This window comes from Dasypus novemcinctus, chromosome 31, assembly GCF_030445035.2.
Source record: "Dasypus novemcinctus isolate mDasNov1 chromosome 31, mDasNov1.1.hap2, whole genome shotgun sequence".
NCBI lineage: Eukaryota > Metazoa > Chordata > Mammalia > Cingulata > Dasypodidae > Dasypus > Dasypus novemcinctus.
The window spans coordinates 7,247,958-7,258,274 of NC_080703.1; positions in this window are offsets into that span (position 1 = coordinate 7,247,958).

Sequence of the window (10,317 nt, forward strand, 5' to 3'; positions counted from 1 at the left end):
CTGCCAAGTCCAGTGCTCCCTGCGGTAAGTGAATACAGTTGCCGTTCAGTGTTGGAGTGACTCTGTGAGTTGGAGGGTTTTGGTGGGAGGTGCACAGGGGCCAAATGAGATGGGGGTTCAATTTTCAGGTCCTGACACCCCACCTCTTTTTTTTTTGAGCTGGCTTGGGGAAAACTGGGGAAGAAAGGAAAGGCAAATCTGCTGAGAAAGCCCAATTTACCTAAAAGTGCTGGGATCGGAAACTTGGTCTGGGAGAAGGTGAAGTCAGAAAATCAACTAGGCAGCAGACTTGGCCCCGTTGTTATAGTGTCTGCCTACCACATAGGAGGTCTGCGGTTCAAACCTCCGGGCCTCACTGACCTGTGTGGAGCTGGCCCATGCGCAGTGTTGATGCACGCAAAGAGTACCCCTGCTAAGCAGGGGCGTCCCACACATAGGGGAGCCCCATGTGCAAGGAGTGTGCCCTGTAAGGAGAGCCACCCAGCATGAAAGAAAGTCCAGTCTGCCCAGGATTGATTCCGCACACACGGAGAGCTGACACAACAAGATGATGCAACAAAAAGAAACACAGATTCCCGTGCCCCTGACAACAACAGAAGCGAACAAAGAAGACACAGCAAATAGATACAGAAAACTGGGGGGGGGGGAAGGGGAGAGAAATAAATAAGTAAATAAATCTTTAAAAAAAAATTCAAGTAGCCCTCCTGTAGTACAACTAAGGGAGATGGACTGTAAGATGTGTTTTGAAAACTTCCATTAGCATATTTGGTGTTCCTGGTGATGTGTGGGCACGCTCTCTTTGGAAATTAAGAGACATTGTTTTCTCTGGTGATTTGGTTCACCAAGGACCCACTTGATTCTCCTACTGGACACCTCACACAGCTTTCCTGCTGCCCTGGGAGAGAGAGAAGGGAAAAAGGGAGAAAGGGGGAAGGTCAGACTCCTAAGCATTTTATTTAAATGCAAAGAGGATTCCTTGCTTGAAATGTTGGTCTTTTTTATTGGCTTATTTTTTTGTTTTTCCTTCCTCTTTATAACCCCACAGCCCTTTCCTCCTCCCCCTCCTCCTTCTCCTCCTCCTCCTCTTCTTCTTCATCCCCATGTTCTTGCTTGAATTTCCACCCCCACTTTTCCCCCTTTTTTCCCTTTCTCTTCTTTTTTATATTTTTTATATTAGGTGTGGCAGGGAGTGATTCACATTTGCTGTGTTTCCTCATCCTCTATTTTCTCTTTTCTGTGTGTAATGATTTTGGCTACCAATACTTACCCCTTTCCTCTACATCTTTCTATCCTCCACCATTTAGTGTTTCTCTTACATTCCACTGCTCTTAATTTAGCCCCCAATTTTTATTTCTAATACCTTTGTACTGTTTTCTGTCTTTTATTCACTCTCTATATTATTGTCCTTTCCTTTCTCTTCCAACTTTCCTGACCACACTGGTCTTTTAATTAATACTATATTCCTCACCATATTCAGGTTACTGTCTCATTATAGATACTCCATTTTTCTTACTGTTATAACTCTACACAGCTTACATGAGTCTAATACCCATTCTTCTAGATCTCACATGGTTCTTCTGCTAATATTTACTAACAATACTACTATTATACTTTTTTCTTTTCTTACTCTTTTTGCTTTCACTTACCCTAATATTTTCCTTCAAGTGAACTTAGCCAACAGGACAGAAATAGAATAAGAAGAACAAAATGGCAAAGAGAAGACTTAACACACATGAAAAGCAGCAACTAATTAAACCCTGACACTAGACAAAGAAGCTAATCAACCCACCAAGATAAAATGATGACCAGACAGCAACAAAAAACTACAAACCAAACCAATAATCAGGAAAACATGACCCAATCCAATGAACAAACTAAAAAGTAGGAAGAAGAGCAGAACATCAAACAAGTAATTAAAGCTCTCAAAACATTTAATAGGGCCAATTTAATGAGGTGAAGGAAGAGATAAGACTATGAAGAAACACTTAGAGAGCATACAGAAGAAATTGCAATCATGCAAAAAAAAAAAGACAATGGATATGATGGGGAGTAACAGCACAATCCAAGAAATCAAAAATACACTCTCAGCAAATAACAGCAGATTTGAAGAGGGAGAGGAAAGAACTAGTGATGTACTGTCTTCCATTATGGAAGATAGTACATCCTAAATCAAACAGACAGTAGAATTGATAGATAAAAAGAGAGAAAAAATTCAACAGGGACTTTGGGACCTGAATGACAAAGCAAAATGTGAAAACATATGCATTATAGGCATCCCAGAATAAGAAGAGAAGGGAAAGGGAACAGAAGGGGTGTTGGAGGAAATAATGGGTGAAAACCTCCCAAAACTATTGAGGGAGATGAATGTCCACATCCAGGAAGCACAATGCACCCTAAATAGCATAAATCCCAACAGGCCTACCCAAAGACATATACTTGTCAAATTATCCAATGCTCAAGACAAAGAGAAAATACTAAAAGCAGCAGGAGAAAAGAGAAACATCACATACAAAGGAGGCTTCATAAAACTAAGTGCTGATTTCTCATCTCAAACCAAGGAGGCAAGAAGGCAGTGGTATGATATAGTCAAAGTACAAAAAGAATAATTTCCAAAAAAGAATACTCTGTCCACCTAACCTGACATTCATTCAATATGATAGAGAGTTCAAATATTCACAGACAAACAGAAATTAATAGATTATACCAACAAGAATACTGCCCTTCAAGAAATACTAAAGGAAGTTCTATAGGAGGAAAGATAAAAAACAGGAGAGAAAGAGTTGGAGGAGACTGTAAGAACAATAAAAAGACAAAAAAAAGTAAAAAACCAAACAAAATATAACAAACACAAATCCAAAGAAAATATGGCTAATATAAATAATTCCTTGAAAGTGATAACACTGAATGTCAATGGATTAAACTCACCTGTCAAGGGACTCAGACTGGAAGATTGGATAAGAAAGTGTGATCCATCTATATGTTGTCTACATGAAAAACATCTTAGATCTAGGGATTCAAGGAGGTTGAAAGTGAATAGCTGGAAAACATCTTACAGGCAAATAATAACCAAAAATGGGCAGGAGTAACTATGTTAATATCAGACAAAATAGACTTTAAATGCAAAATAATTGTGAGAGACAAATATGGACACTACATATTAGTGAAAGGGATAATCATTCAAAAAGGGAAGAACAGGTATAAACATTTATGCTCCTGGGAAGCAGCCTTGACTCAGTGATTAGGGCATCTGTCTACCACATGGGAGGTCCACGGTTCAAACCCTGGACCTGCTTGGGGCCTCCTTGACCCATGTGGAGCTGGCCCATGCACAGTGCTGATGTGCACATGGATTGTTGTGCCATGCAGGGGTGTCCCCGTGTAGGGGAGCCCCAAGCATAAGGAGTGCACCCTGTAAGGAGAGCTGCACAGTGTGAAAGAAAGTGCAGCCTACTCAGGAATGGCACTGCACACACAGAGAGCTGACACAGCAAGATGATGCAACAAAAAGAAACACAGATTCCAATGCCACTGACAACAGAAGCAGACAAAGAAGATGCAGCAAAAAGACAGAGAACAGACAACTAGTGTGTGGGGGAGGGGAGAGAAATAAATAAATACATCTTTAACAACAAAAACAAAAACAAACAAAAAACATTACACTCCTAACAAGGGTGCCTACAAATATGTAAGACAAATACTGGAGAATCTAAGGGAAGGAATTGATGCCTCTACAGTTATAGTGGGGGACTTTAATACACCACTATCACCTTTGGACAGAACATCTCAAAAGAAAATCAATAAAGAAGAAAAGACTTTGAACAATATATTACAGGAACTGGACCTAATAGACATATACAGAACATTACATCCAAATAAATCAGGATAAACATTCTTCTCAAGTGCACATGGATCATTCTCCAAGATAGACAACAGGATAGGTTGCTGAGAAAGTCTCAGTGAATTCAGAAAGTTTGAAATCACACAAAATAATTTCTCTGACTACAGTGGAATGAAGCTGGAAATCTGCAAAGGTCAGAGACCTGGATTTGGCAACAAGATATGAAAGTTAAATAACACACTCTTAGAAAAAACAGTGGGTCAAGGAGGAACTCTCAAAAGAAATCAATAACTACCTTGAAACAAATGAAAATGATAATGCACATATCAAAACTTATGGGATGCAGCAAAAGTGGTACTGAGAGGGCAATTTATAGCCATAAATTCACACGTGATAAAAGAAGAGCTAAAATTGAAAAACTAACTTCACAGTTGGAGGATTTAGTAAAAGAAAAAAAACAATGACAAACTAAACGCAAAGGAAAAGGAAAGAAATAAGAAAGATCAGAGCAGAACTAAATGAAAAAATAAGAAAGCACTTGAAAAAATAAACAGAACCAAGAGCCAGTTCTTTGACAAGATCTATAAAATTGACAAACCCTTAGCTAGACTAACAAGAAAAAAAAAGATGCAAATACAGAAAATAAGAAATGAGAAAGGGGATATCACCACTGAACCCACAGAAAAAAAGACTATCATAAGAGGATACTTTGAAAAACTATATTCCAACAAAAATGAAAATTCAGAGAAAATGGACAAATTCCTGGAAACACATAAGCAACCTATATTAATGAAAGAGGAAACTGACAATCTCAATAAATTTCAACCACAAGTAAAGATATAAAATCAGTCATTAAAAGACTCCCAACTAATAAGAGTTCTGGGCCAGATGGCTTCAGAGGTGAATTCTACCAAACTTTCCATAAAGAACTAATGCCAATCTTGCTGAAACTCTTCCAAAAAATTGAAACAGAAGAACATTGCTTAACTTATACTATGATGCCAATATTGCCCTAATATCAAAGCTGAACAAAGACGCCACAGGAAAGAAAAATTACCGACAATTCTCTCTAATGAACATAGATGTGGAAATCCTCAACAAAATACTTACTAATCATGTTCAGCAGCACATTAAACGAATTATACACCATGACCAGGAGGAATTCATTCCTCGTATGCAAGGATGGTTCAACATAAGAAAATACACTAATGTAAACACCACATAAACAGATTGAAGGAAAAAAATCACATGATCATATCTGCAGATGCAGAAAAAGCATTTGACAAAATACAGCACTATTTCTTAATAAAAACTCTGCAAAAGATTGGAGTAGATGGAAACTTTCTGAACATGATAAAAGATATATATGGAAAACCCCCAGTTAACATCATTTACAATTTTGAAATCTGAAAATCTTTCCCTCTAAGATCAAGAACAAGACAACGATGCCCATTATTACCCCTGCTATTTAATATTGTGTTAGAAGTACTTGCCTGAGCATTGAGGCAAGAACCAGACATAAAAGGCATTCAAATTTGAAAAGAAGAAGTCAAAATTCCACTATTTGCAGATGATATGACCCTATACATAGAAAACCCTGAGAAATCTACAACAAAGCTTCTAGAATTTATAAATGAGTTCAGTAATGTCACAGGTTATGAGATCAATGCGCAAAAATCAGTAGCATGTCTGTACAACACTAATGAAAAACCTGAGGAGGAAATCATGAAAAAATACCATTTGCAATAGTAAATTAAAAAATCAAATACCTAGAAATAAATTTAACTAAAGATGTACAAAATTTATACCCAGAAAACTACACAACACTGTTCAAGGAAATCAAAGAAGACATAAATAAATGGACGAATACTCCCTGTTCATGGATAAGAAGGCTAAATATTATTAAGATGTCTATCCTACCAAAACTGATCTACACATTCAATGTAATCCCAATGAAAATCAACACAACATTCTTTAATGAACTAGAAATACTCGCTAAGAAATTTATTTGGAAAGGAAAGAGGCCCCGAATAACCAAAGACATATTGAAAAAGAAAAAACAAAATTGGAGGAATTACACTACCTGACTTCAAAACATAGTACAGTAGTGAAAACAGCATGGTACTGGCACAAGGAGAGACACACTGACCAATGGAACCAATTTGAAAATTCTGATATAGCTCCTCATAGATACAGTCATATGATATTCACAAGACCACCAAACCGACTGAAAGAGGAGTACCAACTCACACCTTATAAAAAAATCAACTGAAGATGGATCAAAGACCTGAATATAAGAGCCAAGACCATAAGACCATAAGGACCTTAGAACGCAATGTAGGGAAACACCTACAGGACCTTGTAATAGGAAATGGCTTCATGTACTTCACACCAGAAGCACGAGTAGAAGAACAAATAGATACATGAGACTTCTTCAAAATTAAAGCCTTTTGCACCTCAAAGGACTTTGTCAAGAAAATGAAAAGAGAGGCTACCCCATGGGGAAAAATATTTGGTAACCATATATCTGATAGGAGACCAATATCCTTCAAATATAAAGAATTCCTATATCTCAAAAATAAAAAGACAACCCACCCATTTTAAAAAGTGGCAAGACTTAAATAGAAACTTCTCAGTTCCACACATTTAATGTCCATTTTCCCTTCCACCTTGGTGCCTACAGTGACAGCCAACCTCCGTTTCCCGAGGAGCTACTTCCAAAGATAGATGGAATAGTGTTCAGGGCCTAACTTGCTCAACTGCCCCAATGCCCTGGGAGCCACCCTTTCTCTCGAGGGGATACAGTTCCCTCTATTTGATGGCATTAGTCCTCCCCAGGATGTGGGTCCACCCCACTCTCACTACTTGGGTTTCTACCCCATGGTGTCACCAACTCTGGCAGAATGAGCATTTAGACATTCCCCAGGAGCCCGTCCTGCATCAGACCCTTCCCTCCGAGCGTTCTAAACAGGTAAACCTCTTTATTATATTTTGATATGATTTTCTCTGCATTTTACTCTCCACCAACACCTGACCCTCTCCTGTGTTCATATGCTACTCCTCCCTCCCCCACTTTTGGGCATTGTTACCCATCCGCCCCTCCCCAGCTACCCTCAAACCCGCAAACCAAGGTAAATGGGGGGTAAGAGAGGAGTTTCGTGAGAGTACACAAGGATGGATATAAAACATGTAATATTACACCATAACATATAGGAGATGACAGACTGATAATGTAAACCATAATGTAAAACATACGATAACTAAGAATGTAAAAAACTGTGTATCCTAAAGTATGCACCACAATGTAAGCACAGATGTCACCTTGTTAGAAAGCTATTGTCTCAGACTCTGTACATCACGTTAAGTAAATATGATATGAATAGGGTGTAAGGGTATCGCTGTGGAAGGGAAAAGGTTTTGTGGTGGATGTATGGGAGTGCTGTATATTATATATATGCATTGCTGTGGTCTAGGGCTCCTGTGAAGAGAAGCTCAATAATTAGGGGGAAAAAAAAAAAAAGAAAAAGATAGGATGTAGAATTTTTTCCAAGTCATCATGTATTCTTTATCTAACCTTTAAACGTATTGCTATATGCCATTTCCTAGTAAGGTACCCTGACATTATATTGGGCTTCAAATTTCAGGGAGTTCTGGATCACAGAGTGGTTCAACAATGGCAATGGAGGGATACTGGTATAGGATACCATTGACAGGTGATATATGGCTGACAGGGAGCTGTACAGAACATATGTCCAGGGTGCATGGTAATGTTTGGATATACTCATAGTGGTAACAATTAAAAACCACAGCACGGGGGGTACTGGGTTCCTGGCCAGTGGTGCTCTGTCGTGGTCCCTAGGGGAGCAGCGACAGTCCCCCAGGTGCAGCGGTGGGGACCGGGAGGGAGTGAGGGTTCAACAGTGAGCCCATGATGCTAATGACTATGCTTGTGAGCTGATAAGCCTAAAATAAGAACAAGGCCTAGAGCAGCATTGTGCCTGGGAATTTCCTCCTGTCAGCCTTCATGTTAATCAAATGTGGCCAGTCTCGAAGCCAAACTCAGCATGTAAATGCAATGCCTTCCCCCCAGCGTGGGACATAACACCTGGGGGTGAGCCTCCCTGGCACCGAGGGACCACTATCAACTGCCAACTGATGATGCAACTGGAAAATGACATTATATGGAAGGTTCAATGCGGATCAGCAGAATATCCCTGTCTACATAAAATAACATGACTTTAAAACGCTGTTTGACTAATGTAAGGGGGAAATGGAAAGGAGAAATGAGTTTATATGGCTACGAGTCTCTAAAAAAGAGTCTGGAGGCTGGCAGAAGGATTGCCCTTATGCACAACTGAGCAGAGTCAGAGAGACAGATAAAGCAGATATAACCCCCAGGTATTGGTTCCTTTGAGGGCTAAAGAGACCCATGGGAGTTATGGTCAAGGCCGATGGGCTTAACTACCAGGTCAGATGGCCCCTCTTTGGAAATGGTGTTTATGTGTGATGAATCTGGACTCAGGTGGGATCTCTCTTCATAAGACTTTCATGCTAATGTGCTGGAGGTGCAGTTAGTGTTGGGGTTTAAGAGATATTTAGGGGATTTGAATCTCTGGACTGACAATGTGATAGCCAGGTCCTGAGCCTCAACAGACTCCAGAACCTACAATATGATTCATTGGACTCACCACACTCAGCTAAGATGGAGTTGAAGAAGGACAACCACCACACCATGGAGCCTAGAGTGATTACAACTGAAAGTGGGAGGATTGCATCCAGCATCCATGTGGATTCTGAGCCTCCTCTTGACATAGAGGTGCAATGGACACAACCAATCCAATGTCCACATAGAAAAGGTGGCATTGGATTGGGAAAAGTGGACATGGTTGCTGATGGGTATGGGGAAAGGCAGGAAGAGATGAGAGGTTGAGGCATCTTTGGGACATGGAGCTGCCCTGGATGGTGCTTCAGGGGCAATCAACGGACATTTTAAATCCTCACAGGGCCCACTGGATGGAATGGGGGAGAGTATGGGCCATGATGTGGACCATTGACCATTAGGTGCAGAGGTGCCCAAAGATGTACTAACCAAATGCAATGGATGTGTCATGATGATGGGAATGAGTGTTGCTGGGGGGAAGAGTTGGGGTGGGGGTAGTGGGGTTGAATGGGACCTCATATATATATATATATATGTATATATATATTTTAATGTAATATTATTACAAAGTCAATAAATAAATAAATAAATAAATAAATAAATAATAAAAATAAAAAAAAAATAGAAACATCTCCAAATAAGAAATGCAAATGACTAAAAAGCACATGAAAAATGCTCAAAATCACTAGATATTAGGGAAATGCAAATCAAAACTACAATGAGATACCATCTTACTCCCACGAGACTGGCAGCCATCAAAAACACAGAAGACTACAAGTACTGGAGAGGATGTGGAGGAATGGGAACACTCACTCATGGTGGTGAAAAAGCAGAAGGATACAGCCATTCTGGAGAACAGTTTGTTGGTTTGTCAAAAAAAAACTAGTGGGAGGATTGCATCCAGCATCCAGGTGGAATCTGAGCCTCCTCTTGACATAGAGGTGCAATGGACACAACCAATCCAATGTCCACATAGAAGAGGTGGCATTGGATTGGGAAAAATGGACATAATGGACAAAGCGTATGGGGAAAGGCAGGAAGAGATGAGAGGTGGAGGCGTCTTTGGGACATGGAGCTGCCCTGGATGGTGCTTCAGAAGTAATCACCGGACATTGTAAATCCTCACAGGGCCCACTTGATGGAATAGAGGAGAGTATGGGCCATGATGTGAACCAATGTATATGAGGTGCAGAGGTGCCCAAAGATGTACTTACCAAATCCAATGGATGTGTAATGATGATGGGAACGAGTGTTGTTGGGGGGGCGAGAGGGGGGGTGGGGGGGTGGGGTTGAATGGGACCTCACATATATATTTTTAATGTAATATTATTACAAAGACAATAAAAAATAAAAAATTAAAAAAAAAAAAACTAGCTATGGATTTGCCCTATGGCCCAGCAAGTCCACTGGTGGGAATTTACCCAGTAGAACTGAAAACAAGGATACAAACTGATATATGCACACCAATGTTCATAGCAGCATTATTTACTATTGCCAAAAGTTGGAATCAATGCAAATGCCCATCAATAGATGAATGGATAAATAAAATGTGGCATATACATACAATGGACTACTACTCAGCTATAAGATGGAATACAGTACAAACACATGTGACAACATGGATGAATCTTGAAAACCTTATGTTGAGTGAAGCAACCCAGGCATTGAAGCACAAATATTACATGATAAGTTGTCTCAGAGAGCTACAGACTGGTTGATAGGTTTAAAGAAAGTTTGGAAGAGAGCTAACACCTACATGGGTGAAATCTATGGTAAGCTGTATGTAAATATTTGTAGAGGGAAGGGATAAAATGGGGGC